A 14,815-nucleotide genomic window follows, 5' to 3' on the forward strand; every position below is an offset into this window, starting at 1 on the left:
GCATACTAACAGTGAGGCTTTAACCAAGCTCATATAGTTAAAGAAGAGTGAATCTATTATCTTCTTTAAAGAAATTACTATACTGACAGGAACTGACTTCCAAGACTAGAATTAACACATACATGCCTAGAAAAAAACATTCATTTGTTTGTTTTACTGCAAAGAGAGCATATAGTTGATAAAATAACTGCATTGTTTTCTTGATATTGCTAAAGTGTGGATAAGCCAAGAGTCCATTCTCCATGTTCTGTGCTCCATGTTTTTGTACATATAAAACACAGACACAAGAAAGAAGAAGCTGGAGTTTGTACACATGATTAAAACTAACAAACTATTAAAATGACCAGCTGTTATTTTCTGTGAAAAAAACATAACATTTGTCTAACAATTTACAGTATAGTAGCAGTATTCACTTCTTTTACTTTTTAAGTTATACTGACCCCTGGTGTCTAATGACTGAAACACAAAGTCTTTGCTAGTGGTTCACCGTCCTCTTCAGTTTTTTTTTTTTAGATAATAGAGGAAAAACAACAGTCAGGTAACCAAATCAAAACTGAAATAGGTTTTTCTTGCCATAATTATTCCCCCTGTTCATTATCCCTTCATAACGCACTTACAATGTAAGTGATGGGGGACAAAATCCACAGTCCTCCTTCTGTGCAAAAATGTATTTAAAAGCTTATCTGAAGCTAATATGAAGCTTCAGCTGTACAAATGAGTCAAATCAAGCAGATATCTTTCAATGTTACAGTATTTTTAGTGATAACATCCCTCTTTTTGTTAGTATACTTCCACCGCAGCTCAACAAGGAAACACTGTCTGAGGAAATACAAAGAGGGAGTTTGATGCTGAGTCAAATTTATAATTGAAATTAGTGCAGGCACCTTGTTCCTTCTTTCTCTATCACTTCTTTGCTGTTGACCAGGGCCACGGATCAGATATATTTGCAGGATTTGTACAACATTTCCATATAATATATCCACAGAGGAAGCCTACAGTGTAATGCACTAAAATGAACAAATTGTTGCCTTTTACTCTACCTGTGCAGGCCACAACACAGTATGTTCAGATTGTAATGGATCGATTTATGAAATGAAAGCTTTATCAGGAGCTCTCTGCAAAAAAAATCAGCCCATTGATGTGTTCCAGGTTTTCTGTGCTCATCATCAGACAGTGCAGTTGTCTCTTTAAGCTACCTGTGCAACTGATGTCATTCAAAAGTGAAAGAGGGAAAAGGTAGACATGTAACATTGTGTATAACTTTGTCAGTATTGTATGTAATTTCATTTTATTTGCTTTATTTAACCAGGCAGGTAAACTGTGGCTTTTTTGTAAAGATGGTCTTTAAACATCAATTTGACCTCATAATTATTTGATAGAGACAGTAGTGTAGTACTATTATTAACGTTTCAATGTCCTTCTTGAATGTTTAGCCTTTCATAAAACTCACACTGTACCAAGCTACATGGTTGTAAATCCCCTCTGTGGGTTTTTTCTGTTGACATGTTTACAAAGGTAAATGTAAATCAACAAATGATAGAGACTGTAGTGGAACATTAATTTGCATGAATTTTCATAACTTTTCATCTTTATCTTTTATTTTCTTGAGATTACTTTTGTCACTTGTGTTTTTCCGGTCGGGGTATTTCAATTATTTGAAGGATTCAAGGACACTTATTGTCACCTCAACACAGATACATTTATACTTTTCAGTATCAAATGCTACCTATGAAGAAATGAAATTGCATTTCCTGGGCTTGGTGAAAAGGTTGCACAGGTATTAAAAGAATTTAGAAGATTAAAATTTAGGTTAGAAAAATAGAAAAAAATAAAATAAAAATAGAGAATCTAATGTGCAAAGTTGAATTGCTACAGATATTTAAAAACCTGTAGCAGCATTCATGAGCATAGATTGTGCAAAAGATATATATGGATAAATCTGACTAATATTCTACAGTTCAGAAATACAGAATAGAAAAAAATATTAAAAAGTTGATTAAAGTGAAAATTATGATACTGATTGAACACTGGCTTTAGGAGTAAAACCGAGTCATTCATGTTGATGTTATTTAACAATGAATAAAACGTTTAAACAGTTTTTAAAGCTATTAGAATAAATTTGTGAAACACTCCCTGTCTGACATGTCAGAGGCTGAAGAGGATTGATTATGTTTAGCAACCACAAGGTTGTGCTATTCACTCATTTGTGAACAATGCATAATCAACATCAGAATCAGGATCATCTTTATTGGCAAGTATTGTTTATGCATACAAGGAATTTGACTTTATTAGTGGCTCTCAATGTACTTACACAAAATAACAACACAACAGATTTCAGAAATATACACAAATAATGAATATATACAGGTGAACACTTGATCATGTAACATGATAAATACGCAGAGTGCTTCTCTAGTGTTATTCCTGGATGGTTTACACACAGATGTTACTTCCCGTGCTTTTAATACACCCAGTAAAACACAATTACACTTACAGATTGTCATTGAAACTAAAGTCCACAGTCCCAGTTGTGCTGTGCTGCCCTCTGTCTGTTACTATCAGTAGGTTGCGCCAACCGCAGCTGCGCATGCGCAGTGAGTGTGCGGGGCGCAGCGGTTGAGCATTCTTGGCAACGTCTCTCTCGGTGAACAGGCAGTCGACCGTCGGCCAAGGAGTGTTTCCACAATGTCTGGAGAATTATTTTAAGGGAATAGGAGCTGAGCGGAAAAACACCGGAGCAGCGTCGGGTAAGGTGTGTTCTCTTTTCGTTTTTCTCTGAGTAGTTTTCAGCTGAACAGTGCGGGATATTCAAAAGCGCTGAAAAGTGACGAGTGAACTAAACGTTAGCGAGCAAACACCGAGAAGCAGCCCGAGCCGACCAACTTCAGTCAATGCAGAGAGCAGCTCGTTACTACGGATCAGCCTGAAGCCTTTTCCACCGGCTCTGTGCTCCATCTCCACCTCCAGCCATTCAAACGAGGAGATGTATAATCTGAAATACGCCGCAACTCGCAAAAATCTATTAACTACAAAATATTCTACTACCTCCCTAATCATTAGGGTTCCAGTGCGCATGCTCGTATTTCTATGCAGACTTCGGATTTGTAGTTTTTTCGTACCTGAGTTAATCACAGTTGTGAGGGCCAAGAGAAAACGGCTAAAACTACAAGTTCCAGACAATGGGAGCTTTGTTTGGGAGCGGAGCTAGCCAGCTAGTTAGCCTGGACGAGCTTTGAATTTCGAGTAGTTGTGCTGCAATCGGAAGTTGCCGTGGCTGGAGATTTGTTTCAGGAGGAGCTGAATGGGAGAATATCTTGGCTGCGCGTAGTTTGTAGTAGCGCTGTTGCTGATTCAGGAATAAATGACTTGCCGCGAATGGTTAGATTGTGCAACATGTTTTAATTGTGGTGATTAAAAAAGAAGGATTGACTGTGCTTTTGCGTGTTTACACATGCACACTGTTCAGCTGTCAAGAGATGCGTGCAATGTGCGCAGGATTTTTGCAGGCGCAGAGTAGATGTAGGTGTATGTGCGTGTTTGTGCAGTCGAGTGTGTAACGTTATACTGAATGGGGAGGTGATGATGATGATGCCTCGGGGTGTCGTCTCCCTTTCATAGAGATCCCCCGTGTTGCTGCCGTATTCCCCAACACTCAGGAAATGACACGTCGAGTATCAGCATGATGGATCGGGTCGTGCAAGAGCAGCAGAGCATGGCAGCACTCCACATATTCTGGGCATCATTTACTCTGGTTGCCTCCAAGCTGGAACTAATGGAATAATTATAACTGGGGAAAATCAGAGTATGGTGTTGAAGTGTCCTAACCTGCTTATCCTACTGCTTTTTTTTCTTTATAGATGTTAAAAGGTCATGTTGGTGTGTTTACCCGCCTGTAACATCACAAGTGGACAGTTAAGCACTTTAGCTCATTTGTGTCACATTTATCTTAGTTTGCTGTGCATTGGGGAAATCCTGCATTTCGTCTTTCAGATGTAGAGGAAATCAGATTTGAATGCAGTCAATACAGTTCTGAACTGTAAAGTTTATGCTGAATAATAATTACATGGTTCTCCATATTGTAAATCCAGCCTACTTTGATCAAAGCCTGTACACCAGACTGACTGAGCGAGTTGTACAATGTTCTCCGTTTATAGTCTCCATGAAGAAATTTCCATCTTTTCCATGGATGTTTGAAAACGTTGCATATTAAAAAACAAAATGAAGCAGGCCAGCTATTTATGGGCCATGAACATATCATTCTGACCACGTCCAGTGTTTGACACTCCCTCCATTTGCGCTGAAAATCCAAACCATGAAACATTCATTGGATAAGTTTCAACTCATGGACACTTGAATCAGACACACTTTTATTACAGTTTAAGATAGCCTCTGTCCACAAGGCTCACTTTATCTCCTGCTTTACTGTCTTCTTTTGTAACTCCCCACCTGTCTGCCAAAGCAAAAATTCCATACATTGATTGCTAGTGAAAAAAAGCTGAAATAGATTTGTAGTTCAGCACAGTGTATTACATCAGTGAGTGCAGCAGCATGTCCCTGCAAGCTGTTTGTGATGGATTTATTGAAAGCAAGAGATGAAGCAAACATGCAGAATGTAGTAGGAGTTTTAGACTGTGGTGTAGACACATCGGTGCAATTATAACCTTCAAATGCAATAATTACAATCAAGAAAATGTATTGTTTATGTCCGTAAATCCAGTATCGTGTGACCTTTCATACAATCGGATGTGATGCTTCCAAAGTTATGTTGTAGTATACCTTTTTCACTTGTCAAGGTGTTACTAATAACATTAACATGCCTGACACAGAAGCAGCTAAGTGGAATTCAGCCATCATTAAATATATTATTATGCTCTTCCTACTGTTACATGTGAAAGTGTCTTCAGGAAAAAAGCCTGCAGGGTTTGTTGACATTAAACGCATCTAGGGCCAACAATAATAGAGCCCTTTAATATTTAATCAAATATTTGTTTTAAATAGTGTTTTACTTTCAGTATCGCATTCTTTATTCTTAAAGTTCTGCTATTAACATTGCAGCAAAATTCAGTACAGTTTAGCCTGAACAGAGGTTACTTTGTCTGTGCTTTACATTTCCGCTATGTAGCGTGTTTAAGTGACAAACGCTTTCCCAAATGCCGTACTGTTCTCCAATTTCTACAGTTTGGGTCACATGAATTGAATTAAAATCTGTACAGTACATCTCTTAAGTCACTCTTCTACACCCCCATGCTGAAAAAAGGGAAGGATGGACAAAATTCAAGTTATGTACAATATGAACTCTTAAAGCAACAAGATCAAAACTTTGAAGACATTTGCGCTGCAACAATTTGTCGATTAAATTAGTGGTAGATTGACAAATTGTCTGCAGCTGTTTTGATAGTCAGTTAATCCCCAGTTCCAGTCAGTCATTTGTAAAGATCTGCTGTTATTTTTAGTCTTATGTGACAATAAATTGAATATCTCTGGATTTTGGACTGTTGGTCGAACAAACCAAGTTATCTGCCGTTGATTATTCAAGAAAATAATCTGCGGATTAATCGATAATGAAAACAATTGTTAGTTTCAGCTCTAGAGGACATGTCACTTTGATATTTGTTGTGTCAAAAATGTTCAAATAATAAAAATTATTATGGTTTGAAACTTCACCTTTTACAATCAAAACTTGTGGGGGATACTGTAAGAGATCATAAATATCATACATACTTTAGATTCTGCACAATGGGTTCTGCTGCCAATACCACATGATTTTGAAAAGTCCTACATCCAACATGTCTGTATAAGAATGTGTGTGGTTGTATTTTCCAACAATATCATGTTATCCATCCTAATCTGTGCTCATTTCATAACTTTGGACCCACGTCACATAGTTAGAAAGCACCTCCGGCAGTCAGCTTGTCGTTGACTCCACTGGGCACCAGATAACAATTGCATACAGTCTCGGATCTTGAGGAACATCTATTTTCTGCTACTTATTTTGGCGTTTCATTGCAAACAGCTGCAGGAACAAAAGATCCTGTCTTCAAAGGGAGCTGAATCTGGGCCACCTGAGTTATTTCGCCTGTAAACATAATGTTGAATCACCTCGTCCTATCTCGGCAGAGGTGATTCATCAGTTGTTGATTTATCCCTGTTTTTTTTTCTTCTTGAAAAGGGGTTTAAGTAACTCATACACAGGCATGCAGTCATATTCATCTTTTGGGTGAACAATAAAATCTTTCCATGGGGGTCTCTTGTGATGTTTTTTGTTAAGGCAGCAAAGTCTGTGTTTTGGCACCAGCTTCAGGTAGAGCTCTCCTTTCCCGACCGCGACACCTTGGCAGCCCTCCTGCTGTTTGTAATTCTAGATCGAGAAGTTCCTTGCCAGGTTTCTGTTTAATCCTTGGAGGCGTCTTAGTTAAATAAAGGTTAATAGAAATGAACAATTGCGTGTCTTCTCACAGTGTGTGCAAAAAACACACACGCACTAATGCATTTCAAACGACATCCATCACAATTATTGGTGTATTCTGAGAGGGGGGAAGACACCTGAGGCTAAGGATGCCATCTGGTCTATGTCACGGTGCATAATGACAGCTACGTGTGTGTCTACGCATATATATGTGTGCTTTTGAGAGGACTAAACGTAAACGTATTATCCTGAACTTGAGCTTATAGAGCCCAGCCATCGTCAGCTGCTGTGTCTGCTACAGATCAGAGCCATTCATTTCTTACTGGGGCACATTAGAAACTGTTCTGGCTATGTTTGATGCTGGCTCATGCGGTTGTGTTATAGTCCTTTTAAAAAACACAATGATGCAGTTTTAATCAATGTTGGCAGTTAATCTGAATGGGTCACCACATGTCATCACACCTGGCATCACAGCCTCCTTTCAACCACGTTTGAATGCAGCTTGGACATTAATTGGCTGTGGTGGACAGGTGTTATTTAATGTTTCTTTTTTGTGATAATTTTTACTATTACTTTATAACAAACAGATCAAATCTGTGTCCTCCACTTCCAATATTGTGGTGACCAAACCCTCGCCATACCCGTCAGGAAATCTCCAAATTATGGTCTTACAGCACACATAGTTATTTAAGACTGAAACAAAATAGATAAAGACCCCAGAACTCATTCCTCATTCACATAAATCAACGTTGTTGATGTTTAAACTAGCCTAAATCTTACTGACTGGCTTGTCTAACGAGAGAGACAGAGAGGGAGCAGGACAGAGACTGAGAGCACATTGTGTGGGCGAGAGCGAGAGAGCTGGAAATGACATTTGATAATTATGTAATGTCGTGTAGTTCTATGTAATTCTGTGGTTTAGCATTCATATGCTTGGAACTACAGTGTAAGAGTACAGCCGACTAAACAGTGGTGTCCTCAAATATGTGAAAAATATCTCTGCCCACCAGAATGAGGTGCTTACTTCTGTATACTTCCTTATAGATGCTTATATATAAATAGATTCTGGGTTATCTTATGTATATAGATAAACTATTGAATATTTGACCCGGTATATATGTGTGTATGTATACAGCAGTCTCGTGTGAATGGGCAAAAACTGGTTAAGCATCTGCTGTATGAAAGGAGTATTAGTCAGAGTGCAGGTGTACAATTTGAGATGAAATAGCATTAGACCACCAACAGCATTGCCGCCTCCTGTCCCCACTCTCTTTGATGTATTTGCCTCCCCTGAGGGTCTAATCCATAAGTCACCATGCATGACGATGTCAAGAGGTCAGAGATTTACAGAAGGAGGAGCACACCATGTTTCCTGAAATGAGTCTGTGCTTTATGGCCTTCAGTGCAGCTATAAAACGTTCGCTAGGTAGGCAGTTGATCTATCAAGCCTGCCTGCCGCCTATTTCTTCCTCTTCTCACTCCCTCAGAGGTCAAATTCCCTCAAGGTGTTGTTTACCAATCTGTGGCTTCTTCTCAGGGAAGAGGATGAATCAGAGAATCACAGCCCCGCGTGTAAATGTCCAAAATGCGCTTGCATTCAGCTGACTGTGCTCACGGCGTGCCCTTTCTATCTTATACTTCAAAGAAAAGAGAGGATGGTGTCTTCTCAGTTTGGATATATAAGACTGAATGGATCTCCCAGGCGTAGCAGAGGCTACGTCCCAGGCTGCATCTTTCTTCTCTTGACTCCTCTGCTCTGGGTATGTTAGACTGGGGTAAATATAGCCTGTTGGTTTTAGCTAGAGGATAAACACAGATGTTGAGGAGGCCTTTCTTGCCACAGGACGGCCTGCATCCTCCCCCTGGTCAGCGTTGTTAGCAGAGGGAGAGAGTGAGAGGGAATGCCCCGCCATCCATCCACACACTTAAACGGGGTTACTGGAGTTAATACTAGGCTTTTGGCAGGGTTATAGGAGATGTATACAATGGCTACAAAGCATTTAGACAGCCTGACAAAGTGCTGTACATAAAAAGTGATTTACACAGACCTATATATGGCTGTCCATTTAACAATTTAAAGTGGAGGCCTCTCTACAGATTCACAAATGGATGTCCACTTAAGAAAGAGCCTGTACTTTGCCCGGGCAGGTGGTGAGTTTAAACCTGGACCTACTTTTATTGAAACAAGGGATGGCTTGAAGAACATTTTCACAGACAGAACTGCTGGAAAACTTGATGTGACTGTTTGAGTTATATCTGCATTCTCACACTGAATCTAAGGCCATGAGGGGTTTGAATCGCTGCAATAACTTGCTATAGGCCGGCTCAGTCCCTGAGCAGTGCTGGATATGCTCATCTCCACAACATTAAGGGCTCTTATCTGTTACTCTTCCCCTTTTATAATGTCTCTCTCTAGCCTATACGCCTCTTTCAAAAGGGGATGATGATGTTAAATGGTGTTTCAGAGCTGTGCTGTAAGAGACGCCTGATGATAGAAGCACAAATCATGCATTTCATCTCGAGGGAACAGGCTTTGTTCTAGAGACTTCCAAAGCATTCAGACACACATCCATTAATATGAATTGTTATGTGGCTGAGGGGGGCAGGCGCCACCTTTCTCTGTTTAATGTCTTCTTTGCCTTTATCCCTCCTACTTCTTGTTTCTTCTGTCTTGGGAGTTGCTGCTGTAAGGAGAGGAGCGTGTTGTTACACCTGCTTCATATATGTCCCTAACTGAGGCTTCACACATGGGGCCTTGGCTGACAGGTGGTGTGTATGTATGTGTGTGTGTGTGTGTGTTTTCACAAAGAGCTCTGTCATATGTCATATGGCAGAAATGTTCTGGAAAGAGGAAATCCTGCATGACGGGATAAAGAAACAGCTGATTCTGTCTCCATCTGTTTTTATGGAGTGAGGCGGAGTGAATTAACTTTGTGTGCCCCACACACACACAGACACACACACACACACACACAAGCTTGACCATCACACACCTGTCAAGGCATAAGCTCACTCGCTATCTGTTTTAGTCTGAACAGCAGCAAAGAATCTTAAAGCTGTGTTACAGTTACAGTTGATTTATCGCTTCAGTCATTTTTCATGCAAAAACAAAGACAATTCTCTTGTACCAGCTTCTCAAGTGTGACGAATTGCTGCTTTTTTGTCATGCATCACTGTAAACTTAATATCTTTCAGTTTCAGATGCAGATGAGACAAAATAATCTTTAGTTGTAGTTTTAGTTGTAGTTACTTTGACCATCTGATTGCTGTAAGGCTACGATCAGCGATTATTTTCATTATCAATCTGTCAATTTTTTTAGTTATTCTTTTGCTCTATTATATATAAATTGCCCACAGAGCCCAAGTTGCCATCTTGAAATTGCTTGTTTTGTCCAACAAGCAATCCAAAACCCAAAAGTATTCAGTTTACAGTATGACAAAGAAAGCTTTAAATCACCATACTGGATAATTTTTGAGATATTTGCTTGAAAAAATACTATAACAGTTATGCTATTATGAAAATATTATTGCTATTAAGTCAGAGATTTAGTAAGATTTTTTTTCTGACAAAATCTTAAGTTAAAAGGATACCTGAAGTCAGCTATCAAGAATTTTAAGTTTAAAAGCTGTTCATCCCGGTCAGCAGCCTGAATCACCGGATCAGCAAAGGGTTGTCATGATCCAGCCCACTACTTCCGGACAATGACTCATTTCTTCATCATGAAAGATATGTGCGTGTGTATGACCACATTTTTGTTTCTTGCTCGTTTCTTGCCGTAGAGCCATAAAAGCATCTTTGTAGCCCCCCAGACACCCCATGTGAAATTCCATCTGTATTTTATTTGGAGGTGATTGCTCAGTGCGGTCCTCAGTGCTGGCTTTTGGAGGTCACGCTGTCGGACAGCGTGTGTGTGTGTGTGTGTGTGTGTACTGTGGAGGATGCAAGTGTGTGGCGGAGATGAGTGTTGTGTAGTGAATCAGACACCAGGCATCAGGGAGAGAAATGGCCTAAGACTGCAGAGATTACTCATGTCCAGTTCACAGGACATGAGTAAAACATTCCTGTAAAACTCAGAAATTGTCTCTGGTATGCAGCTGATATCCTGGACTGATTCTTTGCCAATTCATTGTTGAGATACTTCAGGATTAGAGCATCTTTTCAGTTTCAGGAGAGGAACTGTGCTGCTTTCAACTATAGGCTGAAAAGAAACTGTTGGAGAAAAGGGCGTAACACCAGACACCATCAGGAAATGTGTAGATCGATTTGCATGTTTCTCCCTTCCCTGTCATTCAGAGTGCTTTGCTTTCAGTGACCTGCACGTCCTTTACTAACCAAGCACACACGCACACACACACAGAGCCTCATGCATGTGTGTGGTTATGTGTCTGGTGGGAACGGGTGAGTTTTAAAGATGTTTTTAGTTATTTGTCTCAATGTGAGATGTTTTATGAAACTACAAAAATCTGTGTTTCTTTCTTTTCCCTCATTTTGTGGTATGTGTTCAGAGAGGCATGCATACATGCATATGGTCCCTCCCTCCCTCTGCCTCTTCACAGCTAAGATCTCAGGCTATGACTGCTGACTGTGGAGCCATTGTTTTAATGCTAATTGAGTATAACATGTGGTCATTCCATGAATGCCTCTTGGCCCATTTTATGGTACTGTATCAAAATGTGAATTTTTTTCCTCCTCATTTCCAAATCAGATTTGATACCGAGATGGAGGCTATTTAATGCGCTATTTCCTCACAAGTTCATTTGGTCTGCTCTGCACAGAAAGGGTATGGTATGCTAATGTGTTTATGCTGTCGCTAAGGCAGGGTAGTGCAGATAATATGTTAGGTATGCTCTATGAGTGGGACGTAAGGGGATTTCTGAGAAACATATACAACTGTTTTGCTTTGGCGCTTTTTAAAATCCTACTGAGTATATAATCCACTGTGTGTGAGTGCGTGTATGTGTGTGCATCTGTGTACGTACACAATGGTTGTACAAGTAGAAATTATTATTCAATATTTTGGAATTACTTATTTGTGTTTCTTGTCGATCTGTCGTCAGATACTCAAGCTCATTACCTCCCGTGAGCATTGAGGCCACTACACACAGACATTGTTTCTAAGAAAGTTAGGGGTGTAACGGTACGTGTATTCATCCTGAACCGTCACGGTACGGGCGTTATGGTTCAGTGCATGCAGTCGTATGAAGAATATGCTCTGTGACCCATATAATTACTGTCAAAATATTTTAATAATCCATTTAGGCCGACATGCGGAACAATAATTCTAGAGCGTGAGTTCCACCCAGAACATATTGGCAGTGCAGCACTTAACTATAGCATGCTCATGGATGTACACGAGTAGCCTGGTTATCCTGGTTACCCTGGTTACCCTGTAAGTGTTGCTGCCGTTAGATTGACAAACAAGAAACTCATAACAAGTGATGAGATGAATCACAATCTATGAAGGATGATTTGAGTAGTAGATCCATGATTTTGAAAGCTTCTCAAATTCCAAAACACTGCACAGCGTTTTTTAATACTACGAGGAAGGATTTGATAACTCTGGAAAGTTATCCTGGTGACAAACATTTTATCATCCGTGCAATCACAAGTTAAATAGCATGATTAACCTGTTCATGTTACAAAATAATCTACTAGGAAGGTGCATGTTTTTGTTGGCCAGCAACGCAGCACCTTATCAGATGATGATGCAGTGCTTTGCTGCAAAAGATGAGCCAGGTTAAAATTTTTTGTCAAATGATCCTGTGTTTTTTTTTCTTGCCATTGCCATGTGTTGGCACCTGTGCTGTGCAGCACGGGTCCAGCAAACTTTCAAAACAAATACTAAAATGTAGTTTGGTGTGAGTAAAAGTGTAATTTAAATACAATGATAGGTAACCCAACAACCATAGAAAAGGAATTACAGTTATCTTCTGGTTGTATTCTGGCTGTTTTGAAAGAATTTTAAGCGTGAAAATAAAGTGTGTATGAAGAATTTTGTAGGCAGATAACTTCAGATATCCTGCTCCAATGTGTTTGTCATTCATCTAAGATAGATGCTTTAGTATTGGCTTCAGTGTACCATACCAGTTCAACATGTAATGATAAACATGTTGATTCAAGCTGAATTTTATAAAAAATATAAAATGAATCCAGTGTTTAGTCACTCTAAGCAGTTACAAGGAGCTAACAGTTGTCTTTAAAACAGTTCAAAAGCATTTTGTACATTTATTGGAGGACAAGAAAAGTAGTATTGAGAGGGAAACTATGGTGTAATGCTCCATTTCTGCATGGGGTCAGTGCATCCAGCACAACCCACACAATCTTATCTTGTTTTAGCTTTTGTGCTGTTGTTGGTTAAATCTTATGTTTTAGCGTATTATCTAATGTTTGCAGCCTCAGCACAGACATTTCTTGAACTACTACATGTGCAAACTTGTATGCCTTCCAGTACCGTTTATTTATGTGCCTGATTAAATTAGAAGTATTGTAATAAGCTCTGCTGATGCCACCCTTTGAAACACTTTCATTGTGTAACACTCGACTCGACTGTTTTTAGTCTCCAGTTTGAAGTAAATCCACACTGCAGACTCGGCTGCTGCCAAGTGGCTTTCAGATCATGCACTCACTTGCTGAAAGTGATGGGTATACTTGTTTATGGTAAGAATTATTTTGTTTCATCAGAGGTTTAAACACACAAGCCGCAGCTGAAATAGTGCATTTGAATTTGCCAGGATTCGTTACCAATGTAATAATTTGTTGCAGCCAGAACCAGTGACAAAAACTGCAGTTTTTTCCCATCAACTCGTGTGTGTGTGTGTGTGTGTGTGTGAGCCTTCGTGTTTGTGTTTTTCATGTCCAGAGTGTGTGCAGCGGTGACAGCCTCGTTAACCGTCCCATAGGAGTAGGCTAGAGAGCTGTGGAGGGGAGAAGGAAGTGACAGAAGTTTGGGTGTTTCTCAACACAACAGTGGAGCCTGTTATCATCGTGGGAGAAGAGGAGACGGATGAGCTGATAAATGGCTTGACAGGGGAGGAGGGATAGGAGGACACACAAGAGGGAGAGGCTAAAAGGGAGGTCTGTTGCTAGAAGAAAGCCAGCTCATGTGCTTCTTTCTCTTCTTTCACCCCTTTATTCATCCTCCTCTTTCCATCTCAGATTTACCCATGACCTCTGCAGCCAAGCCCTGATTAGATAACTGTCTGGTTCAGTGTGTCAGATGAGGCTTTACCAGCAAACATGTAAAGATAATCAAAAGAAAGAAAGTAGAGCAAAAAACAGTGGAAGTGAGTGACGATAAGAAGTGTGTGAATGATATACAGCCCCCTTCAGAGAGAGGTGGTGGGTGAGGGTGTATTGTGTGTGTGTGTGTGTGTGAATCTGCAGAGGAAATGCACAGTCTGTTGTTTGTTGTTCTCTGGAGAGGGTGTGTATGTGGAGCGGATCTCCTCTCGCTGTGATAAGAAGAAGAGCAATGCAATAAAAGGTTGAGAACAAGAGAGAAGCAGAAGACAGTGGATGTTTTGTCTGTGCTGCAGCTACCAGGTGACTGCTTGTGTGTGTGTGTTTGTGTGTGTGTGTGTGCGTGCTGAAGGTCACCGCTATCCGCTATCACCCCACCCCTGACTGAAACTCGCTTGACCCACTTTGTTGCCCGAAAGTGCTCAAACACTCACAACGCCCCCCCTTCCCCTCCGCCTAAGACATGCACTTAGACAACATCTCTGCTCAGTTCTCACTCCCAGACGTGAACTCTGTCGCTGCTCTCAGCCCAAACACCTTAGCACACACAATGGCTGCATCCATTAAGCACATTTCTGCAGACGCGCCCCCACCCCCCCCAACCCCTCTGTCCCCCTCCTCCAATGTGCATGTACACAGTGGGTTGGTTTTTTCCAGTGGTTCCCACGTCTGAATTTGACAGGAATGTTGGCAGCCCCATGGGGAGTCTCCAGGCTCTGGATCCCCTGGATCCCTCCCCTTTCCCTCTTTCCTACTTTTCTCTTCTTTTTTTTTTTTTTTCTCAAAAACCTTTTTATCATTAGTCAAATGTTTTCACTCCGCACCACTGCTGTCTGTGCCTGGAAAACAAGTAGGCCAGTGTATGCTTTTGTGAGCACATGTGCAGCTCAGTGTGGGTGTACATGCATGCGTGAGTGCATGCACGGCTGTACAACCACACCCTGGACTCACGCCACGCTCTAAACCAAACACAGAGAGAAAGAGAGAGGACTTCTAGATAGATTTAGCTTGTTGTGACAGCGCTCCACACTTGCTTGGGCTGGAACGGCGATGACTGCAGATCGCAGGGTGAAGAATGAGCAAAGTGACACCAGCACTGGCCTTTAAACCATCCCTGCTCCTGTAGCAACAGCCGAGTTTGAGAAACAAAGTGATGATGGTGATCCGGT

The 14,815-nt window shown here is 40.6% G+C and overlaps 1 protein-coding gene across 2 annotated transcripts in view; it reads left to right on the forward strand.

Moving 5' to 3' along the window:
* Positions 1-2,545: 2,545 nt before the first annotated feature.
* The window catches only part of sipa1l3 (signal-induced proliferation-associated 1 like 3), a 70,907-nt gene continuing 58,637 nt past the window's right edge, over positions 2,546-14,815 (forward strand). The window contains exon 1 of one of the 2 annotated variants that reach the window (XM_044353934.1): positions 2,546-2,752. The gene's annotated coding sequence lies outside the window, so the exon portion shown is untranslated. The remainder of the gene's footprint in view (positions 2,753-14,815) is intronic. The other variant, XM_044353935.1, reaches the window with a different exon arrangement.

The sequence above is a fragment of the Thunnus albacares genome, chromosome 6, assembly GCF_914725855.1.
Source record: "Thunnus albacares chromosome 6, fThuAlb1.1, whole genome shotgun sequence".
In the NCBI taxonomy this organism is placed as follows: Eukaryota; Metazoa; Chordata; class Actinopteri; order Scombriformes; family Scombridae; genus Thunnus; species Thunnus albacares.